The 12,889-nt window shown below is 36.5% G+C and overlaps 1 long non-coding RNA gene across 1 annotated transcript in view; it reads right to left on the bottom strand.

The window, feature by feature from the left end:
* The window catches only part of LOC139138629 (uncharacterized), an 84,833-nt gene that overhangs the window by 14,569 nt on the left and 57,375 nt on the right, over window positions 1-12,889 (bottom strand). The gene's annotated exons all lie outside the window — the stretch shown is intronic.

Genomic DNA, 12,889 nt, shown 5'->3' with positions numbered 1-12,889 from the left:
TCCTATCATTAGCCAGTCAGCGGCCAGCGCACCATCAGTAAAATACGGATAGTTTTCAAAATAGTATTTCCTGGCAACCTCCCCGTCCGTGGTCACTATCCTGCCATAAAGGACCGTTCAGTTTTTACGGCTGGGGGCGGCAAAATCCGGGGGGGGGGGGGGGGTTCATAATTTTGGAATCCGCAAAGGGGGTCATCGCTTTTTCACTGGTAGGAAAGGGGGGGGGGTCACCACATTTTCAAAAACATAATACCTACAATAAAGTTCACTTTATGTCATGGCCATGATCGACCCTCTTTACTGGCGGGCCGCCTTTGGCGGCCGACTACAATAAATTGACTTTATGTGATGGCCCATGACCCTCTTAACGGGCAGACGCCTTTGGTGCCCCACTCCAATTAGGTTTAATTCATGCAATGGCCATGCTCGACTTGTGGCTAATGACCTTCTTTACCGGCAGGCCCGGACTTTGCCAACCCACTACAATAAGCAGCGGGCTGCCTTCGGCGGCCAACTCATATTACAGTAGTATCTGGTTAAGGGAGCGTTCAGTTATTATGGCCGGGGGTGGGCCGGCAAATCTCCTGCGCATCAGTCAAAATAGAGTGAACCCCCCCCCTACCCATTGTACCAAAAAATTGATGACCCCCCCTTTCAAGATGACAAAAATTTCATGACCCCCCCCCCCCCCCCCACATTGCTTGAGTAAAGTTGCACACACTAACACCTCGGGGGTATGGAGCCATAGAATCCCCCCAAAAAGAGCTTAGATTTTTTCAAATGACCTTCCTTACAAACTCAAAAGGTGTTAATGCTCAGATTTCCCCTTCTGACTTGCTATAATTTTGAAATTACCCCTCGAGGGGTCGGACAGAAATTACTGGTGGATCGCAATATTTTTGCGCAAGCGTGTGTGTACAAAATTTTGATATTTGAATTTAATTAAAAATCAGCTGTTGATAATGTTGATTCACCATACATGGTATACATATATTTTCTCATACATGTATGAGAAATCTATGTAATACTTTTTCAATGCAAAACTATATCTGTGCATATATAGATATTTGATAATTTACATAAATGTACTTAAATGAAATAGGGTTGTTACAACTGGCATGTGGACAAAAAGTTTGACCTTAGAATTTCACCAAAAATGTTCATCCACTATACATGGGAATCAATGATAAAATTGTGAATAATTTTTTTTCAATGAAAAACTTGGTATACTTGTGCATATACAGATGTTCAATAATTAACATAATTTTACTTGATTAGAATATGATGGTTAAAGGTGCATATTATGTGTACAAGAAATCTGATTATGGAACTTCACTGAAAATGTTCATCCACTATACATGGGAGTCTATGAGGAAAGTATGAATAATTTTTTTCCAATACAAAAATAGGTAAACCCATGTATATATGTACTCTCGATTATTGATATCAATGTACTTGATTAGATTAGGGTGGTAACAAATGGATGTGTTCGCCAGAAATTGGATTTTGGAATTATACCAAAATGTAGATTCACTGTACATGGGAGTCTATGAGGAAAATGAATAATTTTTTTCCAATACAAAACTATCAAAATCTGTGTATTTATAGACATTTGATTATTCATTTTAAAGTACTTAGTTAGACTAGGATGGTTAAAGGTTGATATGTGTGCAAGAAATTGGATTTTGGAATTTCACCGAAATGTTGATTCACTATACATTGGAGTCTATGAGAAAACTAAGAATAATTTTTTTACAATGCTAAACTAAATTAATTTGTGCTTTTATAGGTGTTTGATAATTGATACAAATGTACTTGATTCAAATAGGGTATTTAAAAGTTCAGATGTGGACAACAATTATGATATTGGAATTTCACCTAAAAGTATTATTTAACTTTTCATGGTACTCTCAGTACAGGTAACTGTTAAATAATTTCCCTGACAAAACTTGCTATATCTCTAATATGTAAGTAATAGGAATTGTTCATCGCCCTCAGTGCAGTGAGCTTGATTTACAATAAGACAAGCCTCAGAGTTGTCAAGTCAAGATGTTCATGTGACAGATAATTATACTTTTGTTCAGATTTACAGGTGAATAAATTCAGAGAATGAAATCATGCAACGAATCATTTTCATCTCCCAGAATATTTCTGAACACTGAAACTGCTTTTTGACGGGACGGATACTTATGAAAATTAAGTGACCCCCCTCTGAGCTGTTTGAAAAATACATGACCCCCCTTTGCAGTTTTCAAATTTGAGGTGACCCCCCCCCCCCTGGATTTTGCCGGCCCACCCCCGGCCGCAATAACTGAACGCTCCCTAAGTGCCTATCTCATCTTTTAAAGACCATTTCCATGCTCGCGACCCTGAATGGTAGCACTGAGACAAAAAGGGGAATTTGCATAACAGTGTGATGGACATAAGTTGTCTATGGAAATGAAGTTAAAAATTGCCTTACAGTTGTCCTAATTAACAGACGTTTGCATGGATGTGGCTGAGAAGTTTGTGCACTGGCATCTCTGCTACATGGATAAAGTGCGATGCGTACCGGAGTTCAAATCCAAACCGTGCGGGTAAATTTGACATATGAGTTTTGGTTATTTTTCAGCCGTTGGGGGGGGGGGGGGGGGGGTCATCAAATTTTTTCGTCTGATAAAGGGGGATCATCTTTTTTTTCCAAAAAATGTATGGGGGTCTATATTTTTTTGAAAACCGGCGACAAGATTTTGTCGGCCCCCACGCCGTAAAAACTGAACGGTCCCTAAACTCCTCCGCCTCACCGTTCACATAATTTTTTACGTATATTGTCGTAGATCCGTGTCAAAAATATTGTCATTAGGGAAGCTCTGACATCGCTCTTACTTCTAGCAAAATGCAATACGCGTACCTACACAAATAATCTTGAGAACAGTATTTCTCATAGAGATGGCGAACATCTTTAAAATAATTCTCGGTACTTGTGAGAAATCCATGACCTATAAACTGGCGGTAGAAATGAATCGTAAATAACTCGACTATTTATCCATTACCGGACTCGTTTGTGGCCAAGATCTTGTGCAGAACAAGTGAATCATGTTGACAGTTGAAATTTGTTGACCTTCATAAGACAGAGGCTAGCTAAATAAGCGGCGGAAAACTGTCTCTTGTGACCTCTACTTTATTATAAATGACGTAATCTAGTCGATGATTGGCTTATAGTCGGAATATATTATAATAATCAGTCGCCAATTTTGGAAATGACCCGGACTGGTAATGAACCAGTGACCTGCTCAATATCTTGAGTATCGCATAAAAGATATAGAAGAATGACTACTTTTTGGTCGACCGAAGAAGTTTGGTCTTGATCTTGCGACATGAACATTAATTAATGCACACACAATAGTCGTGACTATCCTTGGTGACGAACTTTTCTTTTTCAAGTTGTGTCACAGGGGAGCCAGGGAAAGACAAACAAACGAGCATAAAAACAAACAAACAATCAAATAAAAAAATAAAAAAATAAATAACTAACAAACAACATATTAATAATCAAACAAATGTATACACTCGCACATATAGATATATGTATTATATATATATATATATATATATATATATATATATATATATATATATATATATATATATATATATATATATATATATATATATGTATATATATATTTATATACACACACGTATGTTTGAGTTTAAGAGACAGTGAAAACATATTGAAATGATTACTGAACAGCTCATGCAACAATCGACACGCGACGGCAGTACCACTACTCCCTTAACTGCATGAGCTGTTCAGTCAATCATTCCAATCTGTTTTCACTGTCTCTTACACTCACACATACATGTGTTTACATATATCTATATATATATATATATATATATATATATATATATATATATATATATATATATATATATATATATATATATATATATATATATATATATATGTATATATATATATGTATATGTATATGTATATGTATATCTATTATACATATATCTATGTGTGCGTATGTATACATTGTTCTATGATATTTTTTGTTTGTCTGTTTATTTGTTTCTGTTTGTCTGTATGTTTGTTTATTATTTATTAATGTATTTGTATGCCTATTTATATGTTTGTTTATTTATTTATATGTATTGTTTGTTAATTTATTTTTGTTTTTTGTTTGTTTGTTTGTTTGTTTGTTTGTTTGTTTGTATGCTCATTTGTTTGTCTTTCCCTGGCTACCCTGTGGTTGTGTTTGCACTCAAGCACTCGGGGGTCGGGCTGGGGCAGGGTTGGTATGTATATGCTATCAATCGATCTCGTATTCGGTGCTCCGCTCGGCAGATAGTCCAAGTAGCACACAGGGGATAAGGCGTCGTTATTCATACCAAGTGTAAAAAAATAATAAATTTATGATTATGAATACTCTCGATAAACATTTAATACTTGAAGGTTTACTCTGTATAAAGGGGGGGACCTGAAAATATTTTGGCTCTCAACATGTTGATGTCGTCCAATGGTTCTCATGCAAGTAAGCAAAATCTAAAACCATTTTGTCGCAATTTATGACTTTAATCTTTAAAAAAATCTTAAAATGTGTGAGTGCAATTAAATTTTCGTAAAAACAATCAGTTGGCCTTGTAATGGGGCAGGAGCTGCAACTGTTGATAACTTTTTTCAATATTTCGTTGCAAAGTACCAAATACAGTTTCTTGGTGTCTCTCTACAGCATGCTGAAATACGCAATATTCAGTTTGTCAACAAATCCTGTTTGTCTAAATATTGGTAATAAGGGACTGGACACAAATTACAGGGGGGGGGTGGGCCGGTGTTTTTTTTGGGTGGGTCGCCATTTTTCGCGCAAGCATTTTTGAAGGGTCATAAAATTTTGTGCAAGCCTATGGGGGAGGGTCACCTTTTTTCATGCATCAAAGCTGAAATTGCATGTGCACGTTATGGAATACTGAAAAAAGAAAAAATACCTCCTGGCACTTTCATTTTCTGCCATTACCATTTTCGGCGCGCCCTTCGGGCGCAAATTTCAGGTATAATAAACAATGTATTGATGATCCAAGCAGCCACATTGATTTAAGTTGTCATGATTTCTACTTATTCAACACTATTGTGCATAACTGTCCCCTATAATAACTCTTTCAATAACAATTTGGGAGATTACTTATTTGACATCATTCTCCCATTGACAATACATTGGGTATAGGTCGGTGTCAAACGTTCATGTCGCTGTATGTACATTTTTTAATTTTTGAGGACATTGACAGAATACAAACTGTTCAGAATAGTGCATAGTGTCATCAATAACAACTGGAAGCTTCAGGTCGAACAACTTTTGAATAACAATTTAGGATCAGATAACCTATGAGTTATTTGTAGTTTCCTCATAGCCTACAATGTATAGTGAATCAACATTTTGGTGAAATTCCAAAATCAAATTTCTTGCACAACATTGACTTGAAACCACTCTAGTCTAATCATGAATATTAATACTAATAATTAGGTGTACATAAATGCACAGGTTACCAAGTTTTGTATTGGAAAAAAATTATTCATAGTTTCATCATAGACTGCCATGTATAGTGAATGGACATTTCAGTGAAATTCCAAAATCAAATTTCTTGCACACCCATTGACTTGAAACTACTCTAGTCTAATCATGAACATTAATACCAATAATCAAGTGTACATAAATGCACAGATTTTCCTATTTTTTATTGGAAAAAATTATTCATAGTTTCATCATAGACTGCCATGTATAGTGAATCGACATTTAAGTGATATGCCAAAATCAAATTTCTTGCACAACCATTGACTTGAAACCACTCTAGTCTATCATGAACATTAGTACCAATAATTGCAGTGTACATAAATGCACAGATTTACCTATTTTTGTATTGGAAAAAAATTATTCATAGGGTTCACCATAGACTGCCATGTATAGTGAATCAACATTTCGGTGAAATTCCAAAATCAAATTTCTTGCACACACATGGACTTGTAACCACTCTAGTCTAATCAAGAACATAAATATCAATAATCAAGCATACATAAATACACAGATTTGCCAAGTTTTGTATTTAAAAAAATTATTCATAGTTTCTTCATAGACTACAATGTATAATGGATCCACATTTCATGCGAAATTCCAAAAACAAGTGTTACCACCCTCTTCTAATCAAGGACAATTATATCAATTATTCAGGGTTATATATACACAAATAGTGCAATTTTAATTCTGAAAATTTTTTGACAGTTTTGTCATAGACTCCCATGTATAGTTTTGTCATAGACTCCCATGTATAGTGGATCAACATTTTGAGAGAAATTCCAAAATCAAATATCTTGTTCACATGTGCACTTGTAAACAACCCATGCTAATCAAGTATATCTATATCAGTTATTAAACATCTGTATATGAACAGATATAGCTAGTTTTATACTGGAAAATACACGTTCGTAGTTTTCTTATAGTCGACTACATGTATAGTGAATCAACATTATCGATAAAATCTAAAAATTACATTTTTGTACAGGCATGCACTTTTTACCTGCCACTTCAAGCAAAGTACATTTACATGAATTATCACACACATATGATTTGATATTTCTTGGACAACGCGTTATATCGGCCACATTTGCCTTCCTTTCGGGAGGGCGACTTAAAAGTATAGCAAGTCAGAAGGGGGTCTTTAACACATTGAGGTTTTTTTGGGGGTATTGAGTAACAGGGGAGGGTCACTTATTTTCATGCACGGATAAGGGGGAGGGTCACTAATTTTGTGCATGAACTTTGAAGGGTCACTATTTTTTACGCAGCGCGGTTTTTCGAAAAAACACCGGCCCACCCCCCCCCCCCCCTGTAATTTATGTCCAGTCCCTAATTGAATTAGAATTCAGACTGGAAGTTATGATACTTATACACGGTACACGTAGGCTGTCTTGGCAAGCCAAATACTGGACAAAGAACGCAGTTATATAAACTTAGCAAAAATATTGTAAAAATACAAAGTTAATACAGCTACTTCCCTGCTACTGCCTACGGGGCTGTGTCATTATCACTGCATACCCACGGTGACAGTGAAAGCTTTGATGGCTGATGTAGTTTAAGAAGAGTTTGGGTCAAAGGACACTCAACTGACAATGAAACATACATGTACTTGTACATAAGATCAGGCCAGACAACAAGGAGACTTAACAATTACCATGGATTTTTGAATTCTGGCATATAAATGAGAATAATCAAATATTAGAGGAAAAAGATGGGCCAGGATCATCATGCTCGATTTCATACAAATCTGCGATGAAAAGTCAGAGTTTTTCTCAAATCACTTAAAATCAATATATAAACCCATTCATTTCAAGTTCATGCAGTCACGCTCCAGGGTCTACCTACGATGCAAAAACAGCTTACGATCTAGAATGAACGGACATCGCAGTGGAGTGAATCGATCTTTGGACGTGCAACTTTATAAGCATTTTAACCAAGACGATCACTCCACTTTGTCTATGCGTGTCCGTATTCTTGAAAAAATATACCATCCAACCAACAGCCCCACACTTAGTTCACCATTCCGTAGACAGAGAGAATACCACTGGATTAGACAGTTAGGTACCGCAATGCCTTATGGATGTAATGACAACATCAAAGATATAGGCAATCTCTCAAGTCCTGGCTGTTCAGAAGTGAATGTGATGGGCCTCTTTCAGTCTCCTGTCCGTAGAAGACGTAGTCATGGTCATAGGCGTTACCATCGGCCTAAATTGAATACATCTACCTCCAACTGCCATGACAAATTTCATGAAATGCTTCTTTTATTACAGAAGCCTTTAGGTCTCCATCACATTCGTACTTCATTATTTGCTCTTTCCATCAAGGACTTGAGAAGGTTGCATGCCTATGCATTGGGATTGTCTTTGACAGATCCGAACAAACAACCGTACAGACTGGTCAGTATTATTGCTGATATTGCACTATACAGACTATACAAGCCTGTTCGTGCTGAACCTATGACTGATGATCATCGTCATTTCATACATCTTCCATTTACTAACAAAGGGATTGATGCCTTTAATATCAGCAATATACTTCACAACAAAAGGGTTACATCAACTATACCTGTATACTTTCAGAACCAGTCTGTACCTATTCTGTCATATCGGTACACCAAGACAATCTCCAATAAAATTTTACAATTACAATAAGGCATTGCGGCACTTAAAAATTGATGAATTCCTTCAAACACCAGCATCCTGTGACTGCTGTACATCTCCCTTCAAATATATTCCAGTTGGCCATGTCATCACTGGTGATCTGAACTTGGTTGAACATCACCACCTTCGTAAGATATTATCTTGTGGACCCAAGTTCAGAGAACCTCGCAGGATCAACTGGAACCATAATTTTAAGATCATTATGGACTCTGTTGAAGAATATGCCAGGAAATGGGCTAAAAGGGAGGATGTAGAGCTAGACACACTGTCAGAATGGGTCAAATCTGTGAGGAAAATAGTTCGTGGCCGTATTGGTCGACTAAAATCACATGTTTGCAGAAGACCCTATTCTGTATTTAAAGATCCTGATGCTGTTAAGTGTTTGAATGATATCCATGACAAATATGTTGTCGTCCCTGCTGATAAAGCTGCCAATAACATTGTATTTGTCTGTAAGAAGTATTATTTTGAATGTCTTATAGACGAACTTGGTGTAACTAAGACCTCCACCAACTCCACTTACAGACAATCAATGTTCAACAAATCTGAAATTTTGGCAAATCATAAGTCATTCATGGATAATTTTAATATTACAACAAAGGATGACCATAATAAGTTGCCTAGCTTATACTGGATACCAAAGCTCCACAAAACACACAAAGCTAGGTTTATCGCAGGATCTTCAAAATGTTCAACAACAGAGTATCGAAGATACTGACTTCTGTTCTTTGTAGTGTTAAACGGGGACTTCAAGCATACTGTGATGTTGTCTTTTCTCGGAGTGGTATAAATCAAATGTGGATATTAAAAAATTCGAAGGAACTCTTGGAAAATTTGAAATCAAGATCTGTTTCAAAAATAACATCTATTAAAACTTTCGATTTTTCCACATTGTATACCACAATACCACATGATAAATTGAAAGAACGCTTGAAAAAACATCATCAACCAAGCATTTTTCTACAAAAACGGTTCACGCCGTTACAAATATGTGGTATTAGGGTATAATTCTACATATTTTGTTAAAAATATTAGTAACGCTAAAGTGTTTTATACCGAGAAAGACATTATCAGTATGCTTGATTTCCTCATTGACAACATATTTGTTGAATTTGGAGGACACATTTTCCAACAGTGTATGGGAATTCCTACGGGCACTAACTGTGCTCCCTTACTTGCCGACTTATTTCTGTTCTCATACGAGGCAGAATTTATCCAGAACCTTATCAAGCAGAAAAAGTCTCTGTAGGTCGAACTTTCAACCTAACATTTAGATACATAGACGATGTTATTTTCATTGAATAACTCTGAATTCAGTAAATATCTCGCTATGATTTATCCTCCAGAATTAGAGATTAAAGAAACTACAGAAACGGCCTCTTCTGCTTCATATCTGGACATTTTACTTGAATTTGACTCTAATGATCACCTTTCTACTAGGTTATATGACAAGAGAGATGATTTCAACTTTAGTATCAATTTTCCACACCTCATCAGTAATATTCCACTCTCACCTGCTTATGGGGTATACATTTCCCAGCTTATTCGATATGCAAGAGGATGCAGTTCATATGGTGATTTTGTAGAGAGACATGGCCATCTCTCTTACAAACTGTTAAATCAAGGTTACACCAGAGCAAGACTTGTCTCTACATTCAAACGCTTTTTTGGCAGGTATCGCAAACTGGTAGATAAATACAATATCTCTCTTCGACAAATGATCACTGATGGCATCGGTGACATAGGGCCTTAGTTAGTGACCACTACCTATCTGACTTACAGATTGATATATGGCGGGTGCCACATGTGGGGCAGGATGCGCTTACTATTTTCGAAACACCTGACATCACTTCTTGGTCTTTTGGCCAGAGGTCCATATATCTTTCTTTCATGAATTTGACTTTGTTTGTGTACCGTCTATTTACTGTCTGTTCTGTGCTGTTTTGTGTCTATGTTTACAACTATTGTCTTACAAATTCTGACCTAGTGTTATTGGATTATGGATTGGTATGATTGCGATTATTTTTTTATGCAGTAAATAAAATTTTCACATGTCATCGTACAATAACACAAAGGTAACCCTTTGAACAGTAAAGCTTTCAAATGATTAATGTGTGACTTAATAGAATAATTTATTTTTTTACCAAATTTGCCATCATCACACCCAAAATTTCTTAGATAAAAACATTTGATGGATTATTTTAACCTTCCATATTGTCAATTTTGTAAAACATTTAAAGTACCATCTAAGTCGTATATGTCTTGTACTTTTGAAAAAAATATTTTTGGTAAGTCACCGTGCTCAGTTTTCAAACTTTGCCAAAACGTAGTCAGGAATTCACAATATGTATACGCTGTCATGATTGTTGTTTTTTATGTGCTTTAAGGTTGCCATTGACCTGGCCAGAGTTGGATAAACTCAAGTTGGCTTGGACTGATAAATCCAAAAAGTCCACTGATGTATTTAAAAATGAATCAATTTAAGAATTTGCCCTAGTTATATCGCTCTACAACCTGCTGATAAGAGGTAGTCTCGAACATTTGCGTCAGAACTACGCAATACACGTTTATTTTTACTCTGCGTACATTCCTAATAGATATGTTGATATATGATATTTTTGGGGGGGCGCTTGAAAATTTTTGATCATATAGACTGGGGGACTTGAAAATTTTGAGAGTATTGAGGGGGGATCTGAAAAAAAATAAGATTTCTATCTCGATTCCTCCAGCGCCCCCCCCCCCCAACATTTATTGAGCGCAGCCTGACGTTCATGAGCTTTTGTATTTTCTCATGAGGTTCACTCCAAGGACATCGAAAACAGAGAAAATAGCTGTGGGCATTGCTTCAAAGTATAAGCAATTATGATTTTAAGAAAGATTATGAATACTCAATGTACATTGCAAAAACGGTCAAACACAGTACATGTGGTAACAATAATTGATTTTGCAGTTATTGTGCCATTAAACTTTGTAATGGCTCAGTTTCTTCTCTATAATGCCTCTCATCAGAAATATTCGCTCAGATCTGTTATGTTTAATACCATGACTTAGTTGAGCTATCGGATCGTGTAAAATAAGCTGGCCCATAAGCTTAACTGTTTTAGTAAAAAATTCAGTGAGTGTCCTGTAAAACGGAACAAAATTATCATCCCATTTGTGCTACTTATTTTAGGGTTAAAATATTTTGCAATAAATTTTGCATGATTTACTACTCATATGATTTAGTGGTTCATAACTCAACTCGTATTCCCCTAATTTGTCGCACTGTAGTTAGGGGATACGAGTTGAGGTAGCGATCTGGGTTGTAATACTTTCAGTAACTGAAGCTGGCACACCAAGATGTTGATTGTAGCACCACTTAGATCTTTATTACAAGATGACAACGAGACAAATTCTTATCGCCAGTGTACATTCTCTACAAAGGTAGATACTTTTCTAAACTTACATAACTACATAACTACAAAATTATCATCATTATACAATGGTCATCACATGGAAATTTTTCGCAAATTCTTGATTTTTCCTAAAATTTTAAACAAGATCACACCATGGAATATCCCGTTCTCGATTGTTCTCATTGAAATCTTAACTAATAATTAATTAAAAGTATGACGCCAACTCCCATCTCCGTCTCATGCGATCTCGAACCATAGACCCTAGAGAGAAATTTTTCTAGGGTCTATGCTCGAACCACAGACAAACATAGACAGAGTGGCAACGGGTATTGTCAATGGCGCAAAGTGGTTACGTAACCCATTCATGTTCGCCTCGCCTCAGGTTGCTCTCGCCTCTCTTTTCCGAAGAGTGCCGACCATGCATTCTTCGGTAATTTTCAGACTTTCGCCAATTGTTAAGCGAAAGATTGTTCGGCAAAGTTTGTGTTGTTGTTGTCGTGTGATGCTGAGCGGAATTGACGTGCTGGCGAAAACGGGAGTGTTTTGAGCTTCAGGAAAGTGAGTTTTACCGTTTTAAAAATTCCTCTCATATTTTTATGAATATATAATGAGTGTGTTTGAACCAAATTTGAAAGTCTTTTATCGTTACTCTCTGGTTTTACTCAATGGTTTACGGTCAGTCATACCGTCTTTTACACGTGCGTCAAGGAAGGACATGTTTATGAAACTGCTGGCGTGTTATGTTTTGATTGGCGTGAAGCAGTGTTTCTGGCCTGAGAGCTCACAAAGTAACTATGGTTGCTACGCTACTGGCAGTACGATGCCATCTCGTCGTATTTTTCGCATAATCTCGTGTAATTATCAACAACAAACAAAGCCTCCAAAAAGTTTAACACCTTTGAAGCTCATTTTAATATGAAAAGCCAATAGTCTACCGAGACGACCATGGAACAAAAGGCATGCAGCGTTTCCAGTCTGTCAATACTATTTGTCTGTGTTCGAACCAACCTTCACACGCCATAGCCACGTGAGGGACATTTCAAGATAAAATTTCTATACAAGGGGCGTTACAAACGCCCTCTCACATATACAGATTTTCTCCATGAAAGCATGTACATTACTGGTGTCCTTTGTTATGAGACTTCTCAGTTCATTGCGTCTAATAATTCCAATCATATTTTGTAGATTTAAAGCATTTATCTAATCGTCTCAAAACGGACGAACTACGAGCAGACGTACGAGCTCGTACGACCAAATTACAAGTGACATAATGTGC

The sequence above is a fragment of the Ptychodera flava genome, chromosome 8, assembly GCF_041260155.1.
Source record: "Ptychodera flava strain L36383 chromosome 8, AS_Pfla_20210202, whole genome shotgun sequence".
NCBI classification, from domain to species: Eukaryota; Metazoa; Hemichordata; class Enteropneusta; family Ptychoderidae; genus Ptychodera; species Ptychodera flava.
This window is presented reverse-complemented; position numbering and strand designations above follow the sequence as displayed.